This window comes from Gracilinanus agilis, chromosome 5, assembly GCF_016433145.1.
Source record: "Gracilinanus agilis isolate LMUSP501 chromosome 5, AgileGrace, whole genome shotgun sequence".
Classification (NCBI taxonomy): Eukaryota; Metazoa; Chordata; class Mammalia; order Didelphimorphia; family Didelphidae; genus Gracilinanus; species Gracilinanus agilis.
The window spans coordinates 139709275-139727971 of record NC_058134.1 but is presented as its reverse complement, the minus strand read 5'-3'; positions in this window follow the sequence as shown (position 1 = coordinate 139727971).

The window sequence follows — 18697 nt, the reverse complement described above, 5'->3', positions numbered from 1 at the left end:
GTTTGTGATGGTTAGTTAGAAAAATAATAAAAATCCATGTCTTATCTTTAGAAGAAGCAAGCTACTAAACTTTTAAAAATAGAAATACAATGAATTGGATTGCATTGTCTCAAATTTTGTTTTAATATATGACAAGTATTCTTTAGTCTCTGATACAGAGTATGATGTAGGGATAAATGTACAGAAAGCATGTGTAGAAAAAAAGCAAGAAATGTATATGGGTTTGATAATTGGAATAGGCTTGAAATGATTAGAGAATCCCCTGGTGAGGCTGGTTGGAACTTTGAGACCATTACTGGTGACTAAGGCAGTTGCCATCAGGAGGGTGCAGTTATACTTATATAACCAGTAGTTAAATTTCCTTCACAAGTACTGATAGCAAGAAAGCTATAGATGATCAATTTTCTTTGTTTTTAAATAAGAGAAATGCTTTATTAAAACATCAGCAAATAGATGATATGGAGTGGGCAGCTGGGTAGCTCAGTGGAGTGAGAGTCAGGCCTAGAGACAGGAGGTCCTGGGTTCAAACCCGGCCTCAGCCACTTCCCAGCTGTGTGACCCTGGGCAAGTCACTTGACCCCCATTGCCCACCCTTACCAATCTTCCACCTATGAGACAATATACCAAAGTACAAGGGTTTAAAAAAAAAAAGATGATATGGAAAGACAATGAATAGGAAAAAGAGCAATGAGTTTGGTAGCAAGGGATCTAGGTTAACATTTTGAACTTTTTTTGGATATAAATAACTGTGAGACTGGGCAAGTTACTTTACTGCTTCTGGCCCTCATTTTCTTTATCAGAAAATTCAATTCAATAAATTAAATTTAATAAAAGTTTATTGTTGTTGTTCACTTGTTCTTCATCCTGCCTGACTCTTTGCAATCCCATTTGGGGTTTTCTTGTCAAAGATACTCAAATGGTTTACCATTTCCATTTTCTAGATCATTTTACAGATGAGGAAACTGAGGCAAACAGGGTTAAGTGACTTGCCCACAGTCACATAGCTAGCGTCTGAGGCCAGATTTGAACTCATGAAATTAAGTCTTCCTGACTCTAAACCTGGAACTTTATCCACTGCACCACCTAGCTGCCCCCCTTCTCTCCCAAAAAATTTTAAGCACCTTCTATGTTTCAGGCATTATGCTAAACCCTGGGGGTATAAATTAGCAAAAGAAAGACAGGTCTTGCCCACAATGAACTTATAATGGGGAAAAATAATATACAAAAAGAAGTTGAAAGGGAAGGGGCCATCAAAGGGTACATGCTGCAAAAAAGCATCAAGTTCTATGGAGTTACAATCAAGATAATCACACACACACACACACACACACACACACACACACACACACACACACCTGGAAAGACTTATATGAAGTGAGCAGAACCAGGAGAAAGTTGAACAAAATAACAATAATGTATGATGATCAATTGAGAATGACTTTATTATCAACAAGGCAAGGATCTAGGATAGCTTCAAGGGACTCATGACAAAAATGGATATCTACCACTCTGGGAGGAATAGATGGAGTCTGAATGTAGATTGAAAGCTACCATTCTTCACTTTATTTACTCCTTGAATTTTTCTCTAGTGTAAGCAATATGTGACTTAATTAACAACATGATGTACATGGAAATATGTATTGTATGATTATATATATATATATATATATATATATATATATATATATTACCTGCCTCCTTGGGGAGGATGAAGAGGACATGAATTGCAAAATGTTCATGGATATTTAAAATGAATAATAAAAATTGTATTGTTGAATCTTTTGGAAAAAATAAAAATTTTTAAATTTTTTAAGTTCTATGAAGTTCAAACCAAGCAGAATTGCAGATAGAAAATGGAGAATAAACAATGAAAAATGTTAGAGTTGATCTAGGTAATATCTAGGATCCTTTATGGCACACAATTTTATTAATTATTGACAGAAGGAAGCTATAAAAATTAGATAGTATTTAAAAATGAAAATGAAGTTAGGTGCTTCCTTGGAAACCTATACAGATCTCTTGAGATTTTGATGTTTCTCTTGGAAATAAGACTTCCACTGGGAGCTACAGGTAGAACCCTTCCACAATTCCTTATTATTGATTCTTGCCATGCTTCCTTACTGTAAGTTATATATATATATATACCCAAAGTCTTCTCAAGCATATATGTTGTTTACCCAGACCATGTGGAATTTGGGAGTCTCCATTAACACAATTTTTTTTACTATTTTGGGTTAAAATTATAGTTATTTTATATAAATATATATGTATAATAAATAAAATATTTATATATATATTTATATAAAACTATAAAATTAAATTTATAGTTAATGAGAATAATGAGATTATACATCCTAGAGCATGGGGACCTGTTCACAGCCTCTTCAATTCTTCTACTGACTAGTTCTCCAGGGCCCAAATCTCAGAGAGATGTATAAAGCTGGCCATATTGCTCTCTTTAAAAAATAAATGCAGGACTTTTTAAAAAAAAATCTCTATGAGCATAGTCTCAGGAGGAAAACCTGTTCTGCCTTTGCTTTGTGAGTGTACTTGTAAATACAGGCACAACAAAAAAGAAAAACATAAGAAAGAAGTCAGTAATACAAGCATTCCCCACTCTGATTTTTCTATCCATTCAAGAGCTATACATGATGTGTTTACCTCATGTTCTTAGTTCGATGCCCCTAGCTTATTTCAGTCAGCAGTAGGGTACCAGTAAACACATTCTTTCCTCCTCCTTCCCTGTGAAATGAATTCTTTATTTTAGATGCAATTTCTACTCCTCAGAGGGAAAAACTTTTAAAAGGGCCAAAATTTTTATTATTTTTATCATCATTTTACAACCCTTTAGATACATATATACACATATGTATGTTTATCAAATATATATAATTCCTTCCCCCATGATATTTGAAGTTAGGGAACAAGTAACATCTTTGACTGTATTTGTATACAAAATCTGATTTAGAGAAAAATTACTGAATTGAATTTTATAAAATCCAACAAAATTATTTTTAAACAAACAATTCCCCCCCACACAAAGGTTTATAGTTACAAAGCATCTAATGAAATTTAAAAGAAATTAAATTTAATTGCAAAGATGAAACTAACATATGCAAAGGGTTAGCACTCTTTTATATATGTTCAGTAATTCAATAATCCTAGGTACTTTCCCTTTAGAAGTCAAGAGTATTATCAAGCAAAATATTTTGAGATATCAGACATTGCATTAGGCACAGTCTATTTTTATAAGCTAATTGTGTATTTTTAACACTTTGATAAAGGGGGAAAAACAAAGCCTTCTTAACTGCCAATATTGATTTTACCCTTTGAAACAGCAGCTCTCTAACTAGATCATATAACTACCCTTTCTTTCTTTTTTTTTTTTATTTTAAACCCTTACCTTCTGTCTTGGAGCCAATACTGTGTATTGGCTCCAAGGCAGAAGAGTGGTAAGGATAGGCAATGGGGGTCAAGTGACTTGCCCAGGGTCACACAGCTGGGAAGTGTCTGAGGCCAGATTTGAACCTAGGACCTTCCGTCTCCAGGCCTGACTCTCAATCCACTGAGTTACCCAGCTGCCCCCAATAACTACCCTTTCTGTAGACCTTATTTTCTGTAAAACAACCAATGGGAAAATGTAAACTTCAACAATTCAGCGTTTAATAAAGAAGGAAAACAATGAAAGAAAATTACTAATTTGTTGCTCTTTCTTGCAAATAATATAAATCTGGATGAGAGAGGGGGAGGATAGTGAAGATAAGGAAAGGGAAAACTGAGAAATTAATAGCACATATAATGATTTGACCCCTGGTGGCATTATCTACTTATAGTTCTTTTAATCCAGGGATTTGAATTGCAGAATGGACATGGCCATATTCTACACCCTTGAGTTTGCCCTGGAAGGGGATTCCTTATGTAGGGGTGATTGTGTAGTTATCCTTTTGCCTAGAATTTCAAATAAATAAATAAATGTACATATATATTATACATATATATATACATATATATATATGTATTCGTGCCTTTAGGGGTTGCAAGCCTATCCTGTGATTTACATAACTTACAGTAAGGAAGCATGGCAGACACCAATTATAAGAAACTTTGGAAGTGCTCTACCTGTAGCTCCCAGTGGAAGCTATATTTCTGTTGTATTAGTTCTGTACAGAAATGACAATTGAGGAGAGGGAGGGAGGAAAGAAAAAATGGTGATGTGAATGCTAAAAGTAAATCTTTGGGAACAATAATGCATACAGTGTAGTGCACTTGATAGTGCCTTCTGTGGCTTCTGAGAGAAGATACAAACCAATGCAAAGTCAGAGAAAATTGAAATTCAAAAGGGTGGAGAGCAATCATGCAGTTCCACATAGCTCCAAAAACCTGCTGTTTTCTTTCCCAGCAGTGTGTCTCTGTTTCCTTTTAGACTTTGGAGAGGCAATGGATTTTTTCGAACAACTGTTGCAGAATTCTCTTTTTTTTTCCCTGAAGTGAGGGAGATAGGAAAAAAAGGGGGGGAACCCTATGGTAACTGGTAAGGGAGGGAAAAAAATCCCAACAACTAGGAATATAAGGAAGAATCATGCAATTTTCTTTCAAAGAAGAAAGTTAACTCAGATCAAATAGAACAGCCAGCAAAAGTTAAACTGTCCCCAGCAGGATTAACAAATGCACTCTACACTCAAATTAGCTCAAACTGCTTCACAGCAGATAGATGAGATAAGGAACTGCGAATGCAGCTGGTAATAATGAGATGAAGAAATATTAATCACTTAGTTTTGACTCTGTACATATGTTACAGTAGTTTTATTTTTTAAGAGCCATATGTGCAATCATTATAACAATGGTTTACTGATGGAAAAATCATAAATTTAGACCAATTTGTACATGTACATAGGAAAATTTGATTAGACACATACTTCTAATTTCTTTGGATAGACTAAAACCATGCTGAAAGGTAGATTCAGGAGGCTATCTAGGAACTTTTCCCTTACAAAGGAAAATAAGGAAAGGGATCAGGCCCTCTGGAAAGGGACCCATACCACGTGGTCATTGTCTCCTCTGCCTCCCGATGGAGAGATGCTGTTGTATCATCCAAACCAGCAAAGCTGATTTTATAACACGGCCATCAAAACAGATACGAGAGCATCATTGGCATACAAACGTGCAAGTCGGATGACTGAGATCTCAAATAGTTCCAGTGCTTTGGAAACTTCTATCTTACTTCCTTGGAAAGAAGAAGCTCATAAAACCTTAAAGAGAAGTTTCAGTGATGTCAGTAAATGCATAAAAATGAAACTAACAGAAGAAATGTATACATATATTTAAAAACTACCCTTAGAACCTTTCTCTTGGGGATTAGACTGTAGTTAAAAGAATGACTACATCAAGGTAATTCCACAGTCGATTATTTTGGACAGGATGATAGATCCACTTTACACCCCAATCCAAGTTATAGGACGGGATTGGGGTAGTCTTTTAGCAAAACCAAAATATTTGCATAGAGGCATGTCTCTGATTGTTTTTGCCACCACTCAACAAAGCAGGATTTGCTTATCGAGAGCTAAGCTATGCATAGTAACAACAGAAGCACTGCAGACGTGTTAATTTGTCCACCCTCCTTACAAGACAATTTAGGAATTTCCCATGCTACATGTTAATACATTCTTAAGCCTTCTACCTCCCCATGTGTTTTAGCATTGATGAATCCACATGCACGCACACACACACACACTGTGTAGATTTAAATTATCATTCTTTCAGTTCAAATAAGAGCAGGTGCTAATACCTATTAAATATTCAAATGCATGCAGGTGCACTCAGAAACTACAAGTTTAAAAAAACTTAAGTTCTTGACTTCCAGCTACATAGCATTTGATTGCCCAGGTAGAAAAGCCTGAATTATACATATATTTTTGTAAATCGATATGCCTAACGAACCTTTATCTATTTTTATATACTTACATCAAAATTGTATTTCTTGTGTACGTTTGTTTTTTGTTGTTCGGTTGTTTTAGTCGTGTCTAACTCTTTGTGACCTCATTTGGGGTTTTCTTGGCAAAGATACTACTGGGTGGTCTGTCATTTCCTTCTCTAACTTATTTTACAGATGAGGAAACTGAGGCAACAGGGGTTAAGTGATTGCCAAGGGTCATACAGTTTATAAGTGTGTAAAGTTGGATTTGAACTCAGGAAGCTGAGACTTCCAGTCTCCAGACTTGGCACTTTATATGCTGTAGTATAACTCCAACATCAGCATTCTTTTCAAATGAGAATTCATTTAGAATTAATTTTATTTAAGATAAATTAGTGATCTAAATATATATTTATTTTTATTCTTTTTGACAATTGCTTTTCAGTTTTTTTGCTTTGTTTTGCTTTTCTTTTTTAACATTTATTAATATTTATGTTTTAGAAAATTTAACATGGTTACATAATTCATGCTCTTACTTTCCCTTTCACCCCCCAACTTCCTCCCCCCCATGGCCGATGCACATTTCCACAGGTTTTAACATGTGTCATCAATCAAGACCTATTTCCAAATCGTTGGTAGTTGCATTGGTGTGGTGGTTTCGAGTCTACATCCCCAATCATGTCCACCTCAACCCCTGTGTTCAAGCAGTTGTTCTTCTTCTGTTTCCACTCCTGCAGTTCTTCCTCTGAATGTGGACAGCGTTCTTTACCATAAATCCCTCAGAATTGTCCTGGGTCATTGCATTGCTGCTGTTTTGTTTTACATGGTTTTAAACCCTTAACTTCTGTGTATTGGCTCATAGGCAGAAGCGTGGTAAGGGTGGGCAATGGGGGTCAAGTGACTTGCCCAGGGTCACACAGCTGGGAAATGTCTGAAGTCGGATTTGAACCTAGGACCTCCCGTCTCTAGGCCTGACTCTCACTCCACTGAGCTACCCAGCAGGCCCTGTTTTTCAGTTTTTTCAACAGTATCTTATTGAATGTATTCCTTCCTCAAGTAGTTTATCTTTGTGCATTTTTCAAACACTGGCCTACAGAGTTCAGTTGCTTTTTAATCTTACTTATATAATATATACTACTGATTAACTTTTCTATTTTTTAATCAGTGCCAAGTAGTTTTCATGTTTTCTGCATTATAATACAGTTCTAGAATTACCATTTCTACTTCATTCCATATTTTTGTCATTATTTTCCAAAAAGACTTTCATTCTTCTGTTTTTTTACATGTATTTCGTTTTTATTTTGTTTACCTTCATAACTTAATTGTTTGATAGCATAGTTCTAAATATATAAGCTGATGCAGTAGTAGCATTTTGTTATATGGATACATCTCAACTATGAGTAATGTATAGGGACTATACCTATGGTTTCATTTATATAAGAAATTCCTATATGAGAAAATTCTATATCAGTACAGGATGGCATTCATATCCCTATATTTTAGTGTTTTTAGTATAAACGAGTGTTGTATCTTGTCAAAGGCTTTTTCTATATTTGTTAATATAATAATATAGGTTTTTTTACTTTAAATATGATTAATTGTCTCATCATATTCTTAGACACTATTTTTATCCACTTTGTGACTCCCTCTCATGTTATTATATTATTCAGTGAATTAATATTTAAAATTGTGATCATTAGATTTGTGCTGTCATTCATTTTTTGTAAGAATTTCCCCCCTTTCTTTTTTATGATTAGTATTTTATGATTAGTTTTATTTATTTTATCTTTATGTGAGTCTCTTCTCCTTACTATTTCTCTGTGCTCCCTCCATATATTTTTAGCTCTATTCTAAGGTTACTTATATTGGTATTTTCCCTTTCTTTGTATTTATCTGCCTCTCCTTCCTTCAGGTTGTAAACCTTTTCCTTTTTCCACCTAGGTAAATGTCTCTTCAGTTTGTGCCACCTCCCCAACTAATTAATTATGAAACATTCCTTTATGGAACCCTTTTCTAAGAAGTTTCTACTTTGTCCTCTACTATATTTCAATCTATTTTAGCCTATTCTTCTTCTTCAGGTAACTATCAATTATGTTATAGCCTCAATATCTAGCACAACCTCTAACTGTTTAGCACAGTTGTATGAATATCACAAAACTTCTAGGATTTTGATGGTTTAGGGACTCCCAATATAAATTAGCAGATGGTCTTTGAGCATTGTTGGTGAGCAGCAACAGCAGTGGTAGCAGATTAAGTCTAAGATGGCAAAGTAAGAAGCACTCAAACCCTGCCAACCAGCCCCTCAGAGATCACAAAAGAAGAAATTGCCTAAACATGAATACTGGGGTGGCAGGACCAACAGGAGTAAAGCAGTGCTCCAGCTAAAAACAACCTAAAGAGACAGCAAGGAAGATTAATCTCACTTGGGTGCAAGGAGGGAGTACTGAACAAGCCTCAGTAGCACTTGGAGACAATATAGCACAAGTGGCAGGAGAAAGAAAATAGCTTGCTCTAATCAATCTCAGTAGGGTAAGAGTCAAAACCAACACAATACAGAACAAACAACAATGGGAGGGAAATGGCCCAGCATAATCCAGCCAAAAGAGAGGCAGGATGTGACCTAACAGCATCAGTAGTGGGAAGAACTCATCCCAACAAAGTCCAATCTCAGTGGAATTAGGCAGAACTCAACTCCAACCAGTTGAACTGATAAGCTGCAAGCCTCAACAGAGCAGGCCAACCAGGTCTCCTCTGTAGAATGTTCAATCTGAACCTACCCCAAGTACAGTACAAGAACAAGACAATATTCCCTCGACTCTAAGAATGGAGCTAAGCTTCAGCAAATAGATAAAATCAAGGAGAAAAAAATAACCCCCTAATAAGCAAAAGTCAGAGAAAAAGCTAATGCTATAAAATATTTCAATGAGAGAGATATCCAAACTTCAACTTCAGAAAAGGACAACAAAACAAAAATGAAAACATGTGGAGCCTCAAAAGAAAATGCGAAAGGATGTCAAGTCCAAAATGAACCACTGGAAGAGCTCCAAAAAGAGATAGAAAAATAAATAAGAAGAAATTTAGAAGAAATTTTAGAAAAGAAAATAATAGAAAAATTCAACAGCTTAGAATAAAAACTTAGTGAAGAAAAGAATTTCCTAAAAAGGAAATACAGTACTTCAAATAGAAAAATAGTTCCCCAATAAAGTAAGAACAAAGCCTCAAAGAAGAAAATGGCTTCCTAAGAATTAAAATTGGATAAATGGAAGATAATAACTTCATGAGGCAGCAGAAAACAATAAGACAAATTCAAACAAATTACAAAATAGAAAAAAAATTTAATATCTTCTACACAGAAAGCAACTGAACTGGAAAATAGATATAGGAGAGATAATACAAGAATCATAGGATTTCCTGAAAGCCATGTAAAAAAAAAAAAGAACCTGGTCATAAAAATCCCAGCACTATAATAGTCAAATTCCAGAAATCCCAAGTCAAGGAGAAAGTACTACAAGCAGCTAGAAATAAAAATTCAAATAATGTGGAACTACAATCAGAATTACAATGGGGCTGGCAGCTGCTATATTAAAGGATTGGAAGACATTAATATGGTATTCCACAAGGGAAAGGATCTAGACCTACAACCAAAAAACACCTACCCAGTGAAACTGATAATAATACTCTAAGGGAAATAATGGATATTTAATAAAATAAAGGATTCCAGTCACTCCTGATGAAATGATCAAAGCTAAAAAAGAAATGCAATGATCAAATTCAATACTCAAGGGAAGCAGAAAAAAGTAAATGTTGGGGGGTGGGGGTGGAACACAAGAGAGACAGTGGAGTTAAATTAATCATATCTCTGTATGGGAAAGTGGTAAATTGGATCCTTAAGATTTCTATAATACAAGAGGTACCTAACATACTTAATGTACTTAAAGCAATCAAGAGAAACAATGATGTTCAACTGATTACATTCTTTGCATGAGAAAGTAGTGACCAAAATATTTAAGATACTTGTGGTATAAGAGATATTTGTGATATTTTAAGGTAACCAAGGGGAACAATGGGGTTCAACTGATTATATCACTAGTAAGAACATAAGTACTTGGGAAGCTTAAGGTACTGAAGGTTCTCAAGAACTTTATCACAATTAGGGCAACAAATAGGAGCATATATAGACAGAAAGCAAGGAGTAAGCTAAATATAATAGCAATTTTTTTAATCAAGGAAGGAGTAATATACACTGTGAAAAGGGAAAAGGAGAAAAAGTTGGAGTAAGTTATCTCACATGAGGAGGCATGAAAGAATCAACATAATAGAAGGGAATATGAGGGGGTGGTAGTCAATGTTTGAACCGTGGTCTCATTGTCATTGGCATGAAGTGGGAATAATATCCACACTCAGATCTAGAAACCTATCTTACCCAACAAAGAAGTAAAAAAGGGAGCAGGAACAAAAAAGGGGGAGACTGTCAAAAAGGAGGAGGAACTGGGGAAGGTAGGTAAACAGAAGCAAAAACATTTATCAACAGGGAAAGGCTGAAAGGAAAGAAAGAGAAGGATAAATGGGGAGGAGACAAAAATATTTTAGCAGTTCTTTCCATAATGACAAAGAATTGGAAACTAAGGCAGTGTCCCTCATTTGGAGAATGGTTGAACAAGTTGTGGTGTATGGTTTTAATAGAAAACTATTGCATTATAAGATATAATGAAGAAGATGAATTCAGAAAAGCCTGGAAAAACTTATATGAACTGATGCAAAATGAAGTGAGCAAAATCAGGAGAACAAAGTTTACTGCAAAAGAAGTATTGTACTATGATCAACTGTGAAGGAATAAACTATTAACAGCAAAACAAGATTCCATGATAACCCTAAGGGATTTATGATAAAAACAAACAAACAAACAAACAAAAAAACCCAACTTCTCCACAACCAAAGAAGGAACTGTTTGAATCTAATTATAGATCAAAACATGTCATATGTTTTTTAATTATTTATGCAATAAATCTCTTCAGTCTCATCATTGGAATATGCATAGATTTTTTAATGAAAGCTCCTTACCATCTTAAGACTATACCATGCTCCTTACCATCTTAAGATCAGGGGGAGAGGTGGGAAGGGTGGGAAGGAGAGAATCTGAATTGCAAAATGTCAGAAAACAATTGTCAAAATTTTGTTTCTACATGTCATTAAAAAAAAAAGAAAATTCAAGAAAAAAAAGAATTGTTGTGGACAAAAATCTTAACAGTTCTTCTTAGAAGCCTATCTGACCATAACTAGACTGGTCCTCAGAGAAGTGACATACACTTCATCATTGAAGTTATTCTTGAAGATTTGTCTGATTTCCAGAATTTGGGCTTCAGTGAGAGAAGTCTTAAGAACCGAAGTCACCTCTATGCCATAATGAAGAATCACAGTGTAAATTTTAACCTAGTTTGCACTTAATAAATATGCTTTCAACTGAATTTAATTTAACATCTAATTGGTTTGGAAAGTTCTAGAATTGGATCTCCTCCCATTCTCCTTTTTTAAAGGAAAATGACATATAACTTTTTTTTCCAATGCTGGAGTAATTTGTAATGAAAGTTCATAGGATTCAATTTGAAACCAACCCAGAAAATGGTAAAATATTGGTCACCACAAAGCATTAATCTCTTTTGGGCTTAAAACATAGATATTTTTTATTATAAGAATGATGAGGCAATAATTCTCTTACCTACACATAGGGAGGACAAGCATCTCTGGTGTTAGAGTTTCCAGAGCCCTTTTTTTGGTTCTTTATCTACCTTTGGTTGCCCACCTATCACCAATTCTCACATTTTATACTGGTAAAGTCATCTTGGCAGACACACTAAGCTAGGCTGAGGGTAGCTGGCAGGCTTTAAATCTGTTGGTAAATCTAGGGGTTAGTTACCCAAGAATGTGAAGATTTCCCCAGGGGGAATTGGTGGATGTGAACAATTTGTTCCTATGACTATGAAGGTAGCTGAAGCAAGTCTTGTGGAGTACTTAGAGCTTGGTCAAGCACTGAAGACAGCAGTCATACACTGCATCTCTGGGTCATCACCCATCATCCTGACTTTTGGTTGGACAATCAAAATGAGAAGACCAAAGAATAGGAGAAAATGATGCATTTTTAATATCAGCTGTGTCATCTCAGCTATAGTCCCAGGATTAAAACACTGCAGAAGGGATTGCTTTTCTAATTGATTGACAAATCCTTTTGTATTTATTTGAGGTAGGAAGGGACTCTGAACTTGGCTTCAGAAAGATCAGGAATCAAAAAACTGAACCAGGTACTTAAAAGCTATGTAAGCCTGGGAAAGTCACTAAATTTTTCTGTGCCTCAATTTTCTCATCTGTCAAAGAAGGGGATTGAAATCATTAGCCTCTCAATTCTCAATCCATTATACAATGATATTTCTCAAGGAATTTTATGAATATTTAAATTAGTTTCTTAATGCCATATTCTCTTTTAGCTGATGTATGTACATAAACTCTTTGGATGTTACAGAATGCTAATTTTGAATGCCAGAGAGGGCTAATGCCTATTCATGCTTAATAAATATCAATTGATAATTATGATTCCAGGCAGAGCATAGTGACTGAGTCCTAACCAGAGCAGAGAGGACAAACAAAACATGAGAGTCATGCAAAATAAGCAAACGGTAGGTTAGGCAGAAGAAAAATTTAGCTATAGGAAGATAACTTCAGTTTTACTAAAGTACATTATTCTTTTTGCTTTGAGTTTCTACAATCTTATTTTCCAAATTTCGTTAGATTTAACTACTGGCAAATTGAAAAACCAGGGAGGAAGGAGGGCACCAGTTACTTGCTTGAAACTTTAATGTCTTTCTTATTTGTGAACAAGCTGAGGTGATAAGAGACTAGCAGCAAAGCAGATATAAAATAATTTTCATTTGGCTTTGCAAATGTTATTAAGAATCAGCCTTACATTTTCTCCTTGATAAGTCATGTCCCAAAGACCTGTGATATCTACTGTGTTAAGTGTTGGGTTCAAGAGATTAAGGGCAATGACTGGCATCTGGTTCACTTTTCTTTCCATCCCCTTGAAATCTCACATCGCGATACATCTGTTTTGTTGATTCAGAAGAGCACTTGAGATGCTTTACAGTTGATTTTGACAAGTGCTACAATTTGATAGGGATAGATAATTCTTGCTGAGATGATTTCAAAAGTACAGAAATTATACTTTTGAGTAGATATTACCTTTCTTTATGATCAGAATTTTCATTTAATATACTGTGCACTTAAGCTTAGTAATCACATTTCCTTTTAAAAACATTATGTTCTTTGATCTCATTTATTAAAAAATTATAAATTAAAACACTATTCTAAATATGGCTTCCTTATATGCTTGGAAGAAAGAAGACATAAAATCCTTTTTTAAAAACATTTTCTCTCTTAATCTTTTTCCTCCACAAATGTAGAGGTTTCTGAATTATGGAATCCCATACAAGGGCTGAATATTATTACTAATTAAATAAGGTTCTCCTGGTCACATAGCTGAGGCTAATCTTGGGTCTATTTTCTCCTGGTTTCCATATTAATCAGCACTATTGCAATGACCACAGACTTATTGTGGTTTGAAGAATACAGTTAGAAAATGAAGGAAATTGGTGGCCATTTTAATTTTTCTAAAGAGAATTCTTTTTATTGCATGAAATTGCCTATTAGGATTATTTGTTAAGAAATTAAATTATGATGTTATATTTGCTATTTAATATTTGAGAAAAAATCCCAGTTGGTGGATGAGATGACTATTACTCCCATTGTCTCTGTCTCTCTGCCTGTGTCTCTGATTCTTATTTTTTTCTTTCTCTCTCTTTTTCTTTGTCATATCACATAAAAAGCTCAATTTTTAAAAAGTCATAAATAACATATAAGCATGTATAACTTACCTCTTATGATAGTGATTCTGGGTGCCAAAATAGTTTGTGAATCTAGGATTTTCAGCCTAGTTTTCAGTGCCCAGGTGAAAATAGCAAACTAGCTCATAAAAATCTTCATAATTGATAGGAATAATGGAATCATAAAAATACCTTCCCTTTATATAGTGTTTTATCACTTACAAAGAACATTCACAGTCATTAAATTGCTTGGTTAATATACAGTTTATCTATATGATAGAAGCTATGCCAACTCTTCCATAAATTTATACATTATGCAAAAATACATCAGACAAGAAACAAACAGCACACATAGGGTGACCTTTATAATTGCAATGTATATTCTCTCTTCCCAGAAGGATAGAAACGACATTTCTACTTTATTACCAGCATTTCAGAGATTTTGTCTTTCGTACCTACCCTGATATTCCAGATATTCTATTGCTGGTCCATACACTTCCAGGGTAGCTGGTCCATGACATATAGTCCCAACCTGAACTACTGAATATTTTCTTCATAAATCAATAAGGTCCAATATCCCAACTAAACAGTCTTAAAATACCTTGCACGTCCTTGTCCCTTCCTTTCCATTGCCCATGCTTCCTCCCTTTCTCAGCTCTATAGCATATCATGTTGGACTTTTGTAAGAGATGCCTGACCATTTTGTCAATCTCAGACATTGAGCTCCTCCAATCCATCCTGACTCCTGTTGCCTGATTAATCTTACTAAAATACCAGTTCCATCAATTATGCAAGTGGGCTAATCTCTAAGTTCTGTTTTAGCTCTAAATGATGCTATGAAGCCATAGAGGATATTAAGGATAAAGCAGAGATGTTCAAATAGCAAGGAAGGGACTTTTTCTTACCTGGTGAAACTCACTGTGCAAAAGAAATGACTTGAAAGAGAAGTGGAATAAAGTTGCAATAAATAGAACCAGTTGACATTTTACAATATTGATGCCTACAACCATGTGACAGCTTGTTTTTTATATTTTGCCTATATTTTAGCTGTGAAATTGTAACTGTTCTGTGGTATAACAAATTATTAAATCAGTCACTGACTTATTCAATTATTTTTAAGCCTCATTTTATTTCAGGAAATATGTTTAAAAAGATAATGACCAGTTCCTAATTTGTATGGACTTACCATCTGTTTGGAACTCTGTAATTACATTGTATTATTTACCTAGTATTCTCCAAGTATTTGTTGCATATCATTCTTTTAAATATTGGGAACAAAGCAGGTAAGGTAATGTACTCACAATCCTTGATGCCTACACACACACACACACACACACACACACACACATATATGTATATATATATACATATATATGTTTATATAACTGTAGATACTAATTTTTCTTCTCATATTACATTGGAATTCATATATGTCAAAAATGTGATATGTCAGAGGGACCTGAACTCAAGTCTTCCTGATTCCAAGACTGGCTCTCTCTCCAGTACATCATTCCCCTCTTCCTAGTGAATAGACGGAGGGTTAGGTAAATAGATGGATCGATGTTTAAAACTATATTGGGCCCTGGGAAACTTGCCTGTTGTTGACATTAGAGAAGGTAAGAGGGATCAGTTATTATAAAAATAATGGCTCTGGGGCTGCTAGGTTGCTAAATGGATAGAGAGCCAGGCATGGGGATGAGAGGTCCTGGGTTTAATTATGCCTCAGACACTTCCTAGCTCTCTGACCCTGGGCTAATCGCTTAATCCCAATTGCCCAACCTTGACTGCTCTTCTGCCTTGGAACTGATACTTAATATTGATTCTAAAACAGAAGGTAAGGTTTTTTTTAAAAATAAAATAAAAACAAATCCTTGTATAAATCAGTAAGCATTTATTGAGTACCTATTTCATGCCAAGTACTGTGCTAGGTGTTAGTGATACAACTACAAAATAAAGGAATTATCTCTACTCAAAAGAACTTATATTCGAATGAGGGAGAGAACAAGTGCACATGGAATACAGACGTTACAAAGTATAAAATGAACAAATACAAAGCAACTAAGTACAGAGTAGTTTTGTACGGAGAGTATGAGCTGCTGTGAATCAGGAAAGAATTTGTGCAAAAGATGGTACCTGATTTGCCTCTCTAAGGAAGAGAGGGATTCTGTGAGGTTAAGGGTATGTATTAAGGCTTGGTTAGGGGCCACTGCAGAGATGCTCTATGGATGTCATGGGGGAGGAACAGAGAGAGGACCAAGTTAGTTGAATCACAAAGCACAGGGGGAAAAGTAACAACCATCAAGGCTAGAAAGGAAGGTTGGGATTAGATTGTTTAGGGCTTTTAAAAGCTGAACAGAGGAGTTTATAGTTTACCTTAATGAGGATAGGAAGTCATAGAGCTGAATGAGTACGTCAGTTAATATAGTCAGATCTGTGCCTAAGGAAAATTACTGTGAGTCATTGTATAAAATGACCTGGAATGGAGAGAAAGGAGAGGCAGGGAGGCCAATTATGGGGCTGTTAAAATAATCCAGGCAATGAGGTCAGGGACTAAGGTGATGGCTATGTGAAGGAAGAAATAAGAAATTAGACACAAAAGATTCCATGGAGGTAAAAACAGTGAGATTTGACAAATGATTGGATATGTGGTATGAGGCAGAGAGGAGTCAGGATAATGCTGAGGTTATAAACCTGAGAGCCTGAAAGTTTGCTGGTACCTTTGACAGAAATTGGGAAGTTCAGAGGAGAGAGTTTTGGAGAAAAAATAATGAATTCTGTTTTGGATATGTTGAGATGAGATGTTTCTAGGACATAGAGTTTGAGATGTCTTTTAGGCATTAGATGATGTGACTTTCTCAGGGGAGATCCCAGGGCTTAATGGATAGCTTTGTGAATCATCTGTAGAGAGGTGAGAGTTAAACCCTTGGGATCTGATGAGTTTTCCAAGAGAGAGTATGTAGAGGGAGAAAAGAGCATAAGGCAGGACCTTAGAGAACACCCATATTTAGGGGGCATGATATGAATGATGAACCAGCAAATTAGACTGAGAAGGGGTGGTCAGACAGACAGGAGAGAGAGAAAGGGAGAGGGAGAGGGGCACAGAGAGAGAGAGAGAGAGAGATACAGACAGACAGACAGAGACACAGACACAGAGAGACAGAGAGAGAGTAGGATGATGACTGAACAGAGTAGAAAAAATTCAGGTGTGAGTGAAAGAAGAGGAGGTGGTGCTTCTTTAAGGAATTTGGCTGAGAAAGAAGAGAGCTAGAGAATGATGGCTTGAGGGGATAATAGGATTGAAGGAAGGTTTTATAAAGATTGGAAAACTATATAAAATAATTTTGTACATAACCAGATACACATGCATGCACACATATTTATAAATATGTATGTATATGTACAAATATCATATTTAGGCCACAAATTTTGCTTGGTGGTATTGGAAAGAATATCCCCCCATTGGTATTATTTGTGATTTCTATACATCATGGCTAGAAATAATTCAGCCATATTTTTTTCTTTTTTGGTCACCAGTTTTATTGACATGTTGCTTTTTATATTATAAACATTTTCAGATCATTCCCATTTTGTGAGGGATTTCTTATTAAAACAAAAGAGATAAATGTCATAATAAAGAGATTTCATCTGAAAATGCATTGGCATTTCATATATGTATCATAACTTCACCTCTCTATTTAAATAAAAAAGAATAAATAAGAACAAAAATCTACTTTACTCTCCATATTACCCTGTCCTGTTAGGAAATGAGAAAAAAAAAAGTAAAACAAATTTCCTGTAATGAATGTATAAGCCAAGCAAAACATATTCCTCCAGTAGTTATGTTTATAGTATATTAATATGGATGCATGTATATTCAATATGTTCCATCATTTGACCTCTGGAATCATGAATGATCAATTTATTTATCATGGTTCTTATAGCTTTCAAAGTTGCTTATTTTTATGATGTTGTCATTTTATAAATTATTATACTGATTCTGCTCATTTTGTTCTTGTTCATTTTATAAAATTACTCAAAATTATTCTTTTTTATGTTACTTAGCACTTCCATTTTATCATCCTTTTTTTCTTGACATATATTAAACCTCAAGGGTGAGTAGGTAGGTATGTGAGTGTAGGTAGGTGTGTTTGTGTGATTGTTAAACATCATTCTTGGGCTGATATCCATAAATAGAGGACAATGATTAATAGATTAGTGCTTTGTTAAGACTTTTATTTTTAGAAATTCATTCATTAACTTAAGTAGGATTGAATTTCTTCATGACAAAGATTACTTTAGGAAGAGAAAAGTTTAAGTGAAATAGGAATCCCTCCACAAAAGACTTAAAACATATACACATTTACAAAATGAAAGCACATTCTCTTTCTGAGACAGTGATGTTTTTAGTAGAGAAAGATTTAAGTCATCAATTAAATCCTTACAGTTCAGAAGAGAAATATAAAAGTAATCCTAAATACTCTGACACTCATTCCTTGTTCACAACCTAAATTTGGACTTTAGTTTTGTAGGTGGATGGGTGTGTGTTCATGGACTTGCACATACATGTGCACACATACACACACAAAGGCATTCAGACTTCCCTCTTTCTCAGTTCCTACATCTCTAAAATGAAGAGATTAGAAAAGGACTCTAAGATCCTTTCCAGTTTTAATATTCTAGATTTCCATGAATCTATTCTATCTTTAAAAATAACAATGTTTTTATTTAATAAAATAATTTCTGAAGAGTTGTTCTACAACTTATAACAAGATAAAATAATTAACTTCAATAAAAGTTGTTCTACAACTTAGAACAAGATGAAAAATATCTTGAAGATCTCTCTGCCTCAGTTTCCTAATTTACAAAATATAATGTAATTACATACATCAATAGTGTTTATGTATATGTAGAAGTG